This window comes from Triticum aestivum, chromosome 7B, assembly GCF_018294505.1.
Source record: "Triticum aestivum cultivar Chinese Spring chromosome 7B, IWGSC CS RefSeq v2.1, whole genome shotgun sequence".
Lineage (NCBI taxonomy): Eukaryota > Viridiplantae > Streptophyta > Magnoliopsida > Poales > Poaceae > Triticum > Triticum aestivum.
In genome coordinates, this window is record NC_057813.1 from 392,172,418 (window position 1) to 392,187,145 (window position 14,728).

Consider the following 14,728-nt stretch of genomic DNA (forward strand, 5'->3'; position numbering starts at 1 on the left):
TCTCAAAAAACTTGTCCTTAGGGGCGCTTGGAGATATCATGGTGATATGGATCTGTCAGAAAAATAGCTCGAAACAAAAACAGAGGATTTTGTCACGGTACGGTGGTCAAAACCTTTGGGAGATTATATAATGAATTTTTACTGGCCAAAAGAAGTACTGTGCAAGAAAATGGAGTCCAGAGGGCACACAAGGTGTCCACAAGGTAGGAGCGCGCCCAGGGGGTAGGGCGCTCCCTCCAACCTTGTGGTCGCCTCGTGTCTCTTTCGGACTACTTTTAATTTTTTTCCTATTTTTTTAAATATTCCAAAACAGAGAGAAATTGCTATTAGAACAGTTTTGGAGTCGGTTTACTTACCATACCTCATACCTATTCCTTTTCGGAGTCTGAAATGTTCTGGAAAGTGTCCCTTATGTACTCCTCTGGGGTTACGCTGTTAATAATATTGGTTTCAACATTTAGTGGATTACCTGAGATATAATGTTTTATTCTTTGACCGTTTCCCACCTTCGTGTAACATCCCAAATTTTCAATTTGGAATGTTATGCATTAGATCATCATAGCATATCATATTTTATTGATTTGGCTAGATCCTAGAAAGTCTACGCAACTCAAGGACCCACGGAGAGAGTTGGGGATTTCGTTATTTTCATATTTGAGTTTTCTCAAATTTTGAAAAGAGGATCGTTTGATTTAAATTATTTTCTCTTCAAATATTTCTTTCAAGAAAATAAAAGAGAGGGGATAAAATGACTTCCCAAAAATAAAGAAATATTGGAGATTTAATATTAAAATCAAATAAGAATTTTATTCGGAGTTTTATCGCTATTTTATTTGAATTAGGAAAAATATGCGTTTTTCAAAATTGAATTAGAGGCCCAAATAAATGTTCACTTTGTCAGCTATATTTTTAGAAGACGGGGAAAATTTATTTCAGGATTTCTTGTGACGCCCCTGATTCAATCGTACACTAATCATACACGCAAATGTGTACGATCAAGATCAGGGACTCACAGGAAGATATCACAACACAACTCTAGACACAAATAAAAGAATACAAGCTTTATATTACAAGCCAGGGGCCTCGAGGGCTCAAATACATAGCTCGATACACAAGAGTTAGCGGAAGCAACAATATCTGAGTACAGACATAAGTTAGACAAGTTTTGCCTTAAGAAGGCTAGCACAAACATCAATGATCGAAGAGGCAAGGCCTCCTGCCTGGGACCTCCTAACTACTCCCGGTCGTCGGCTGGCTCCATGTAGTAGCATCCATCGGCGGTGGCATATGGCTCCAGGGATCCACCATCTGGTTGCATCAACTGGAAAGAAGAAAGAAGGGGAAAAGGGGGTAGCAAAGCAACCGTGAGTACTCATCCAAAGTACTCGCAAGCATCAGATCTATACTAAGTATGCATTGGTATCAAATGGAAGGGTTGTATCTGTGGACTGAACTGCAAAATGCCAGAATAGAGGGGGAATGCCTAGCCTATCTAAGACTAGCATCTTCAAGCAGCTCCAAGCATCTTGTAGCATGTAGAAGAGTAAAGAATAGCGATTTTAATCAACAAACATGTTGTAACATTAATGCCCAGAGATCCATCCTCGACTCCCTGCGAAAAAGCAATCCCGGAGCCACATATCTCAAGTATCCATTTGTAGTTGTATAAGATCAGGATATAAGTCTGAACGTCCGTTACCGTGGACACGACTATTAATAAATAATCTTTCCTGCAGGGGTGCACCACGTTTTCCAACACGCTCGATCACTCTGGACGGACACACCTTTCTGGGGTCAATGCCCGGCCTCGAAAGATCAACACGTCGCAGCCCTACCTAGGCTCAGTAGAGAGGTCCCCGCCGATCTACCTCCTAAGCACTCCGGGGTTTGGGCCCATCACCCGTTGCACTTCGGGTCATTGCGTGCAGGGTGTGTCCAGGCTCCACCTCTACATGGATGGTGCCGGCCTAGCCGTGCCACACTACTGAATTGGACGTCTGACAAAGCTTCGGCTGATACCATGACGCTGAGGCCTATAATTATTCTCGCGTGGTGGTTGGTGCGTAAAGGCCAAAGGCCAACTCAGAACAAATACCCAATCCATAGTGTATTATTAACTTGCAGAGACAAGCAGACACTCATGATCGAAAGTGACCCCGTCGCCCTGTCTTGTGGACTTACAACAAGGGCCTAGAATGCCCGGCTGTGCCACGTCATTATCTTGCGGGTGCTCTCCAAGCCCGCCCGACTTTCACCAAGGTCTCAAGTAAAGTCAAGGTAACCGTGTGTCCAAACATCAAGGGAAAAACCCGAGGAATCAACCCCGGAGGATTCCACTCGATGTAATCATCAAGGTGAACGTAAGAGGATCCACCCTCGAGGTTCACACTTGAGGTGTTGCACGACAGAGCCGTATCGGGAATGGTGAAAGAGGAACCACCCTCGATGACCACGACCGAATAGCTACACTACAGAATTATCATCAGGAGTGCGTTATGAGGGATCACCCTTGTCACTCGATAGTAGCTGTGTAGAGTCGGGCAACTAAAGGGGCGTTATGTGATGTGAGGTGTCAGGCTCTGGTCGTCGATCACGTTGATCGAGTCGTCGAAGATGAAGCAGGGGCAACAAGGACAAGTGGGGGTCACTGATGGATCACTAACCAACCTATACTAAGCAGTTTAGGATAAGCAGGTAGGTAGCAATAGAAAGTACAAAAGCTGCATCAGAATAAGAGCAAACAATAACAGTAGCAAAATCTAATGCAAGCATGAGAGTATAGAATGGGCGATATCGGGATGATGAAAGGGGGGGCTTGCCTAGAAGCTCCGCTGAAAGGGAAGAAGGGTCATCGTCGACGTAGTCAATCACAACGGCATCAACAGCTGGCTTGGGGTCTACCGGAGAAGAAGAGTGGCAAGAAACAATAAATACAGAGCAAACAAGTGCAATACTAAGCATGACAAGGTAACAAGAAGCACTAGGGTGTTCTAACGCAGGGCTACACGATACCGCCGAAGGGGGATAACATCCGGGAATGTTTCCCCGGTTCCGGACGTCTGTCAGACAAATGAATCGGAGGGGAAAGGTTGCATGTTTGTTATGCTAGGGATGTGCTACAGGTGAATAGACCGCGTATTCAGATTCATCTCGTCGTTCTGAGCAACTTTCATGTATAAAACTTTTTCATCCGAGTTACAGATTATTATATATTAATTTTCAAAGTTTCAAAAGATTTTATAATATTAATACCATCTAAATTAATTCAAAAAAAGGAACGTGACGTCAGCATGGCGTCATCAACGCATCAGCGGTCAACTGACTAGCTGACTAGTCAACAGGGCCCACACGAGGCCCACTGGCAGTGACTGGGCAATGCCCAACCAACCGTTGACTGGGTCAACAGGGCCGTGGGGCCTAGTGGCAGCGACACCGGGGTGGGGCCCAGAGGCGCCCACGTCAGCATGGCGATGGAAGTCGCATCGGCGACCAAAACGCACGGCAGCGCGCACGGGAGGCTGCCGGATTTGTGCTACGATGGCTCAAATCGGACGCGGCTGGACTCGTTCGACTGCAGTCGATCTCGCGCATCCAGCGACGGTGGTCGCGGGGGCTGGAGTTAATCAGAGCAGGGCATAGTGGCGGCCGGAACTCGGCTTGATGCGGGTCAGCAACGGCAGCTCGTCTGTGGACAAACTAAACGGCCAAGGGACCTCTACATGCGCGTGCGACGGCGATGGACTACTGCGCGTGGCCATTTGGTCACCGGGAGGTGGCCGGCGATGAGCGTCCGCAGCGGAGGGCTCGACCACAGCGGGGATGGCGGCTACGAGGTATGATCATCGGCGAGAAGGGCGGGGGGAAGAAGGCAGGGGCTCACCTGAAGGAAATATGCCCTAGAGGGAATAATAAAGTTATTATTTATTTCCTTATTTCATGATAAATGTTTATTATTCATGCTAGAATTGTATTAACCAGAAACATGATACATGTGTGAATACATAGACAAACATATAGTCACTAGTATGCCTCTACTTGACTAGCTCATTAATCAAAGATGGTTATGTTTCCTAACCATAGACATGTGTTGTCATTTGATTAATGAGGTCACATCATTAGGAGAATGATGTGATTGACATGACCCGTTCCGTTAGCCTAGCACTTGATCATTTAGTATGTTGCTATTGCTTTCTTCATGACTTATACATGTTCCTGTAACTATGAGATTATGCAACTCCCGTTTATCGGAGGAACACTTTGGGTGCTAAAAAACATCACAACGTAACTGGGTGATTATAAAGGAGTACTACAGGTGTCTCCAAAGGTACATGTTGGGTTGGCGTATTTCGAGATTAGGTTTTGTCACTCCGATTGTCGGAGAGGTATCTTTGGGCCCTCTCGGTAATGCACATCACTATAAGCCTTGCAAGCAATGTAGCTAATGAGTTAGTTACGGAATGATGCATTACATAACGAGTAAAGAGACTTGCCGGTAACGAGATTGAACTAGGTATTAGATACCGACAATCGAATCTCGGGCAAGTAACATGCCGATGACAAAGGGAACAAAGTATGTTGTTATGCGGTTTGACCGATAAAGATCTTAGTAGAATATGTAGGAGCCAATATGGGCATCCAGGTTCCGCTATTGGTTATTGACCAAGAATAGTTCTAGGTCATGTCTACATAGTTCTCGAACCCGTAGGGTCCGCACGCTTAAGGTTTCGATGACAGTTATATTATGAGTTTATGAGTTTTGATGTACCGAAGGAGTTCGGAGTCCCGGATGAGATCGGGAACATGACGAGGAGTCTTGAAATGGTCGAGACATAAAGATCGATATATTGGACGACTATATTCGGAGTTTGGAAAGGTTCCGAGTGATTCGCGTATTTTTCGGAGTACCAGAGAGTTACGGGAATTCGCCGGGGAGTATATGGGCCTTATTGGGCCATACGGGAATAGAGGAGAGAGGCCGAAAGGAAGGAGGCGCGCAGCCCCCCTCTGGTCCGAATTGGACAAGGGGTGCGGCCCCCCTTTCCTTCCTCCTCTCCCCCTCTTTCCCCCTTTCTCCTACTCCAACAAGGAAGGAGGGAGTCCTACTCCCGGTGGGAGTAGGACTCCCCTTGGTGCGCCCCTCCTAGGCCGGCCGCCCCCTCCCCCCTTGCTCATTTATATACGGGGGTAGGGGGCACCTCTAGGAACAATACAAGTTGATCTACGGATCGTTCCTTAGCCGTGTGCGGTGCCCCCTCCACCATATTCCACCTCGGTCATATCGTCGCGGAGTTTAGGTGAAACCCTGCGCCGTTAGAGCATCATCATCGTCACCATGCCGTCGTGCTGACGGAACTCATCCCCGACACTTTGCTGGATCGGAGTCCGGGGATCGTCATCGAGCTGAACGTGTGCTGAACTCGGAGGTGCCGTACGTTCGGTACTTGGATCAGTCAGATCGTGAAGACGTACGACTATATCAACCGCGTTGTCATAACGCTTCCGCTTACGGTCTACGAGGGTATGTGGACAACACTCTCCCCTCTTGTTGCTATTCATCACCATGATCTTGCGTGTGCGTAGGAATTTTTTTGAAATTACTACGTTCCCCAACAGTGGTATCAGAGCCAGGTTTTATGCGTAGATGTCATATGCACGAGGAACACAAGTGAGTTGTGGGCGATACAAGTCATACTGCTTACCAGCATGTCATACTTTGGTTCGGCGGTATTGTGAGATAAAGCGGCCTGGACCGACATTACGCGTACGCTTACGCGAGACTGGTTTCACCGTTATGAGCACTCGTGCTTAAAGGTGACTAGCTGGTGTCTGTCTCTCTCACTTTCGCTGAATCGAGTGTGGCTACGCCCGGTCCTTGCGAAGGTTAAAACATCACTAACTTGACGAACTATCGTTGTGGTTTTGATGCGTAGGTAAGAACGGTTCTTGCTAAGCCCATAGCAGCCACGTAAAACTTGCAACAACAAAGTAGAGGACGTCTAACTTGTTTTTGCAGGACATGTTGTGATGTGATATGGTCAAGACATGATGCTATATTTTATTGTATGAGATGATCATGTTTTGTAACTGAAGTTATCGGCAACTGGCAGGAGCCATATGGTTGTCGCTTTATTGTATGAAATGCAAACACCCTGTAATTGCTTTACTTTATCACTAAGCGGTAGCAATAGTCGTAGAAGCAATAGATGGCGTAAACGACAACGATGCTACGATGAAGATCAAGGTGTCGCGCCGGTGACGATGGTGATCACGACGGTGCTTCGGAGATGGAGATCACAAGCACAAGATGATGATGGCCATATCATATCACTTATATTGATTGCATGTGATGTTAATCCTTTATGCATCTTATCTTGCTTTGATTGACGGTAGCTTTTTAAGATGATCTCTCACTAAAATTATCAAGAAGTGTTCTCCCTGAGTATGCACCGTTGCCAAAGTTCGTCGTGCCCAGACACCACATGATGATCGGGTGTGATAAGATCTACATCCATCTACAACGGGTGCAAGCCAGTTTTGCACACGCAGAATACTCAGTTTAAACTTGACGAGCCTAGCATATGCAGATATGGCCTCGGAACACGGAGACCGAAAGGTCGAGCGTGAATCATATAGTAGATATGATCAACATAGTGATGTTCACCATTGAAAACTACTCCATCTCACATGATGATCGGTTATGGTTTAGTTGATTTGGATCACGTGATCACTTAGATGACTCGAGAGATGTCTATCTAAGTGGGAGTTCTTAAGTAATATGCTTAATTGAACTTAAATTTATCATGAACTTAGTCCTGGTAGTATTTTGCAAATTATGTTGTAGATCAATAGCTTGCGTTGTTGCTCTCATATGTTTATTTTGATATGTTCCTAGAGAAAATTGTGTTGAAAAATGTTAGTAGCAATGATGCGGATTGGATCCGTGATCTGAGGTTTATCCTCATTGCTGCGCAGAAGAATTATGTCCTTGATGCACCGCTAGGTGACAAACCTATTGCAGGAGCAAATGCAGACGTTATGAACGTTTGGCTAGCTCAATATGATGACTACTTGATAGTTTAGTGCACCATGCTTAACGGCTTAGAACCGGGACTTCAAAGACGTTTTGAACGTCATGGACCATATGAGATGTTCCAGGAGTTGAAGTTAATATTTCAAGCAAATACCCGAGTTGAGAGATATGAAGTCTCCAACAAGTTCTATGGCTAAAAAGATGGAGGAGAATCGCTCAACTAGTGAGCATGTGCTCAGATTGTCTGGGTACTACAATCGCTTGAATCAAGTGGGAGTTAATCTTACAGATAAGATAGTGATTGACAGAATTACTCTAGTCACCACCACCAAGTTAGTAGAACTTCGTGATGAACTATAATGCAAGGGATGATGAAAACGATTCCCGAGCTCTTCGTGATGCTGAAATCGACGAAGGTAGAAATCAAGAAAGAGCATCAAGTGTTGATGATTGACAAGACCACTAGTTTCAAGAAAAGGGCAAAGGGAAAGAAAGGGAACTTCAAGCAGAATGGCAAGCAAGTTGTCACTCCCGTGAAGAAGACCAAAGCTGGACCAAAGCCTGAAACTGAGTGCTTACACTGCAAAGGAAATGGTCACTGGAAGCGGAAATGCCCTGAATATTTGGTGGATAAGAAGGATGGCAAAGTGAACAAGGGTATATTTGATATACAGGTTATTGATGTGTGCCTTACTAGTGTTTACAGTAGCCCCTGAGTATTTGATACTTGTTCGGTTACTAAGATTAGTAACTTGAAACAGGAGTTACAGAATAAACAGAGACTAGTTGAGGGGAAGTGACGATGTGTGTTGGAAATAGTTCCAAGATTGATATTATCATCATCACACACTCCCTATACTTTCAGGATTAGTGTTAAACCTAAATAAATGTTATTTAGCGTTTGTGTTGAGCATGAATATGATTTGATCATGTTTATTGCGATACAGTTATTCATTTGAAGTTAAAGAATAATTGTTATTCTGTTTACATGAATAAGACCTTCAATGGTTATACACCCAATGAAAATAGTTTGTTGGATCTCGATCGTAGTGATACACATATTCATAATATTGATGCCAAAAGATCCAAAGTTAATAATGATAGTGCAACCTATTTGTGGCACTGCCGTTTGGGTCATATCGGTGTAAAGCGCATGAAGAAACTCCATAAAGATGGATTTTTGGAATCACTTGGTTATGAATCATTTGATGCTTGCGAACCGTGCCTTGTGGGCAAGATGACTAAAACTCCGTTCTCCGGAACAATGGAACAAGCTACTGACTTATTGGAAATAATACATACTGATGTATGCGATCCAATGAGTGTTGAGTGCTCGTGGCAAGTATCGTTATTTTCTGACCTTCACAAGATGATTTGAGCAGATATGGGTATATCTACTTGATGAAACATAAGTCTGAAATATTTGAAAGGTTCAAAGAATTTCAGAGTGAAGTGGAAAAATCATTGTAACAAGAAAATAAAGTTTCTGCGATCTGATCATAGAGACAAATATTTGAGTTACGAGTTTGGTCTTCAATTAAAACAATGTGGAATAGTTTCACAGCTCACGCCACCTGGAATACCACAACGTTATGGTGTGTCCGAATGTCGTAACCGCACTTTATTGGATATGGTGCGATCTATGATGTCTCTTATCGGTTTTACCACTATCGTTTTGGGGTTGTGCATTAGAGACAGCTGCATTCACGTTTAAAAGGTCACCATCTAAATCCGTTGAGACGACACCATATGAACTATGGTTTAACAGTAAACCTAAGTTGTCGTTTCTTAAAGTTTGGAGTTGCGATGCTTATATGAAAAAGGTTTTCAACCTGATAAGCTCGAACCCAAATCGGAGAAGTGCGTCTTCATAGAATACCCAAAGGAAACTGTTGGGTACTCCTTCTATCACAAATCCAAAGGCAAAACATTCATTGCTAAGAATGGATCCTTTCTAGAGAAGGAGTTTCTCTCGAAAGAAGTGAGTGGGAGGAAAGTAGAACTTGATGAGGTAATTGTACCTGCTCCCTTATTGGAAAGTTGTTTATCACAGAAATCAGTTCCAGTGATTCCTACACCAATTAGTGAGGAAGTTAATGATGATGATCATGAAACTTCAGATCAAGTTACTACCAAACCTCGTAGGTCTTCCAGAGTAAGATCCGCACCAAAGTGGTGCAGTAATCATGTTCTGGAAGTCATGTTACTAGACTATGATGAACCTGTGAACTATGAGGAAGCAATGATGAGCCCAGATTCCGCGAAATGGCTTGAGGCCATGAAATCTGAGACAGGATCCATGTATGAGAACAAAGTGTGGACTTTGGTGGAGTTGCCCGATGATCGGCAAGCCATATTGTATAAATGGATCTTCAATAGGAAGACGGACGTTGATAGTAGTGTTACTATCTACAAATCTCGACTTGTCACAAAAAGGTTTTCGACAAAGTTCAAAATGTTGACTACAATGAGATTTTCTCAACTGTAGCGATGCTTAAGTCTGTTCGAATCATGCTAGCAATTGCCACATTTTATGAAATCTGGCAAATGGATGTCAAAACTGCATTCCTTAATGGATTTATTAAAAGAGAGTTGCATATGATGCAACCAGAAGGTTTTGTCAATCCTAAAGGTGCTAACAAATTGTGCAAGCTCCAGTGATCCATCTATGGACTGGTGCAAGCATCTCAGAGTTGGAATATACGCTTTGATGAGTTGATCAAAGCATATGGTTTTATACAGACTTTTGAAGAAGCTTGTATTTACAAGAAAGTGAGTGGGAGCTCTGTAGCATTTCTAATATTATATGTGGATGACATATTGTTAATTGGAAATGATATGGAAATTCTGGATAGCATAAAAGGATACTTGAATAAGAGTTTTTCAAAGCAAGACCTCGGTGAAGCTGCTTACACATTGAGCATCAAGATCTATATAGATAGATCAAGACGCTTGATAAGATTTTTCAATAAGTACATACCTTGATAAATTTTTGAAATAGTTCAAAATGGAACAGTCAAAGAAGGAGTTCTTGCCTGTGTTACAAGGTGTGAAGTTGAGTAAGACTCAAGACCCGACCATTGCAGAAAATAGAAAGAAAATGAAAAGTCATTCCCTATGCTTCAGTCATAGGTTCTATAAAGTATGCTATGCTGTGAACCAGACCTATTGTATACCTTGCTCTGTGTTTGGCAAAGGAATACAATTTTGATCTAATAGTAGATCACTGGACATGGGTCAAGAATATCCTTAGTGAAGACTAAGGAGATGTTTCTCGATTATGGAGGTGATAAAAGAGCCCATCGTAAAAGTTACAACGATGCAAGCTTTTACACCAATCCAGATGACTCTAAGTCTCAATCTGGATACATATTGAAAGTGGGAGCAATTAGCTAGATTAGCTCCTGCAGAGCATTATGGACATAGAATATTTGCGAAATACATACGGCTCTGAATATGACAGACCCGTTGACTAATCTTCTCTCACGAGCAAAACATGATCATACCTTAGTACTCTTTTGGGTGTTAATCACACAGCGATGTGAACTAGATTATTGACTCTAGTAAACCCTTTGGGTGTTGATCACATGATGATGTGAACTATGGGTATTAATCACATGCAGATGCGAATATTGGTGTTAAATCACATAGCGATGTGAACTAGATTGTTGGCTCTAGTGCAAGTGGGAGACTGAAGGAAATATGCCCTAGAGGCAATAATAAAGTTATTATTTATTTCCTTATTTCATGATAAATGGTTATTATTCATGCTAGAATTGTATTAACCGGAAACATGATACATGTGTGAATACATAGACAAACATATAGTCACTAGTATGCCTCTACTTGACTAGCTCATTAATCAAAGATGGTTATGTTTCCTAACCATAGACATGTGTTGTCATTTGATTAATGAGGTCACATCATTAGGAGAATGATGTGATTGACATGACCCATTCCGTTAGCCTAGCACTTGATCATTTAGTATGTTGCTATTGCTTTCTTCATGACTTATACATGTTCCTGTAACTATGAGATTATGCAACTCCCGTTTATCGGAGGAACACTTTAGGTGCTACCAAACGTCACAACGTAACTGGGTGGTTATAAAGGAGTACTACAGGTGTCTCCAAAGCTACATGTTGGGTTGGCGTATTTCGAGATTAGGTTTTGTCACTCCGATTGTCGGAGAGGTTTCTCTGGGCCCTCTCGGTAATGCACATCACTATAAGCCTTACAAGCAATGTAGCTAATGAGTTAGTTACGGAATGATGCATTACATAACGAGTAAAGAGACTTGCCGGTAACGAGATTGAACTAGGTATTAGATACCGACAATCGAATCTCGGGCAAGTAACATGCCGATGACAAAGGGAACAAAGTATGTTGTTATGCGGTTTGACAGATAAAGATCTTCGTAGAATATGTAGGAGCCAAAATGGGCATCCAGGTTCCGCTATTGGTTATTGACCAAGAATAGTTCTAGGTCATGTCTACATAGTTCTCGAACCCATAGGGTCCGCACGCTTAAGGTTTCGATGACAGTTATATTATGAGTTTATGAATTTTGATGTACCGAAGGAGTTCAGAGTCCCGGATGAGATCGGGGACATGACGAGGAGTCTCGAAATGGTCGAGACGTAAAGACCGATATATTGGACGACTATATTCGGAGTTCGGAAAGGTTCCGAGTGATTCGGGTATTTTTCAGACTACCGGAGAGTTACGGGAATTCGCCGGGGAGTATATGGGCCTTATTGGGCCATACGGGAATAGATGAGAGAGGCCGAAAGGAAGGAGGCGCGCAGCCCCCCTCTGGTCCGAATTGGACAAGGGGTGCGGCCCCCCTTTCCTTCCTCCTCTCCCCCTCTTTCCCCCTTTCTCCTTCTCCAACAAGGAAGGAGGGAGTCCTACTCCCGGTGGGAGTAGGACTCCCCTTGGCGCGCCCCTCCTAGGCCGGCCGCCCCCTCCCCCCTTGCTCCTTTATATACGGGGGAAGGGGGGCACCTCTAGGAACAACACAAGTTGATCTACGGATCGTTCCTTAGCCGTGTGCGGTGCCCCCCTCCACCATATTCCACCTCGGTCATATTGTCGCGGAGTTTAGGCGAAGCCCTGCGCCGGTAGAACATCATCATCGTCACCATGCCGTCGTGTTGACGGAACTCATGCCCGACACTTTGCTGGATCGGAGTCCCGAGATCGTCATCGAGCTGAACGTGTGCTGAACTCGGAGGTGTCGTACGTTCGGTACTTGGATCGGTCAGATCGTGAAGACGTACGACTACATCAACCGCGTTGTCATAACGCTTCCGCTTACGATCTACAAGGGTACGTGGACAACACTCTCCCCTCTCGTTGCTATGCATCACCATAATCTTGCGTGTGCGTAGGAAATTTTTTGAAATTACTACGTTCCCCAACATCACCATGACCTGAAGATGAGCAAAGCGGGCTTGGGGGAGAGCTCGCCGGAGCGAATTGCCGTAGGAGTCCACGGGCCAAGGAGGAAGAAGACGGTGATGCGGGCGCTCCGTTGCTCCCCGACTCCAGGCACTTGGCGTAGGCGGCATAGACGACGCCGACAGAGAGTATGGACAAGGAGGCGCGGTGCGGGAAAGAAGGTGGTCGTGGCTATGGCGCGGCCATGGCGTCGACGGCGCTCGGGTGAGGTGAGTGGCCGAGACAGAGAGGGGGAAGAGCGGGGTGGACCTGGGAGGTGAGACAGGTGAGTGGAGGTAGGTGGGGAGGAGGTCGAGGCGTCGAGGGGGCTCCCTTATCCCTTCGAGGCGTCGCCGCCGAAGTGGTCGGGCGGGAGCACGCACTCGGTCGTGTACAGTAGGAGGAAGACGACCGAGGGGTGGGCTTAGGCGGCCTAGGTCGGCCAGGAGGGCCGAGGTCCAAGAGGGCACGGTGGGCAGCTGGGCCAGTCGGCCCAGTGGAGGAGGGGGGACCTTTTCCTTTTTTTTAATTTAACCTTTTAAATAACTGTTTTAAATAGATTAGGGCCTTAAACCACTTTGCAAAAATGTTGGCTCACCACCATAATTGATTATGGAAAATTTGCCACACTTTGAACATTTTGGTTTTCTCGTTTGACAAATTTGAATTTTGGCTTTAAACTAAGTTTTGCATTTGAATCGTGATTTGGACAAAATGAAGATTAGCAATAGTAATGTGATGACATGGCATCGTTAGCATGGGCTTACTGTAGCATAATTATCTGGGCGTTACAATTCTCCACTACAAGAAATCTTGTCCCAAGATTTAGGAGGTAGAAGGAAACAAATCAGGGTATTCTTCACGCAAGAGATCCTCGCGTTCCCAAATGGCCTTGTCTTCAGAGTGATGCGACCACTAGGCCTTGAGGAACTTGATCGCCTTTTGACGTGTGCGGTGTTCAGCTTGGTCGAGAATGCAGATTGGATGCTCTTTATAGGAGAGGTCCTATTGCAACTCGAGCACTTCATGATCTACTGCTTGGATTGGGTCTTTGAAGCAGCGACGGAGTTGTGACACGTGGAACACATCGTGAACCTGAGAAAGGTTCGATAGTAGTTCCAACTGGTACGCCACTTTTCCACGCCTTTCGAGAATAGTGAAAGGACCAATATAGCGAGGAGCTATCTTGCCCTTGATCCCGAAGCGGTGTGCACCCTTCATTGGTGTGACTCGAAGATAAGCCTTTTTGCCAGGTTGATAGACCATGTCTTTATGATGACAGTCATACTGACTCTTTAGACGTGACTGAGCAGTCTTGAGATTCTCGCGAATGATGCAAACTTGTTCTTTGGCGTGTTGGATAATATCCGGACCTAAGAGTGGACGTTCCCTAGTTTCTGACCAGTTCAGAGGGGTTCAGCACTTTCGTCCATACAACAATTCGAAGGGGGCCATCTTTAGACTAGCCTGATAGCTATTGTTGTAGGAGAACTCAGCATACGGGAGAGATTCCTCCCATTTCTTGCCGAAGGAAATGACACAAGCTCGAAGCATGTCTTCGAGAACTTGGTTGACGCGTTCAACTTGTCCCTGCGACTGAGGGTGAAAGGTAGTGCTGAAAGATAGATGAGTCCCCATAGCTTCTTGGAAACTTGCCCAGAATCCTAAAGTGAATAAGCTGCCACGGTCTGAGCTGATTACCAGCGGAATACCATGGAGTGAGACAATTCTGGACATGTAGAGAGTTGCTAGCTGACTAGCAGTGATCGTTTCTTTGACGGCCAGAAAGTGTGCAACTTTAGAAATCCGGTCAATGACGACAAGAATAGCATCATTACCTTTCTGTGATTTGGGAAATCCAGTGACGAAGTCCATTTCAACATGGTCCCATTTCCATTCAGGAATAGAGATAGGTTGCAGAGTTCCAGCAGGCCTTTGATGTTCTGCTTTGATACGACGACAAACGTCACATTCAGCAACATAGCAAGCAATGTCCTGCTTCATATTTGACCACCAGAATCTCTATCGAATGTCTTGGGACATCTTGGTGCTTCCAGGATGAATAGACAAAGGCGTATCATGAGCTTCTTTCATAACTTCCTTCGTCATATCCAGGTTTTTCTCCTTACACGGCACCACTAGGCGGCCTTTGAAGTACAAAGTGCCATCATCAGCAATAGTGAAGAATGAGGGCTTTCCTTCTTCGAGGTAGCGTTTAATCTTCTCAACTTGAGAGTCATATCCCTGCATTCTCTT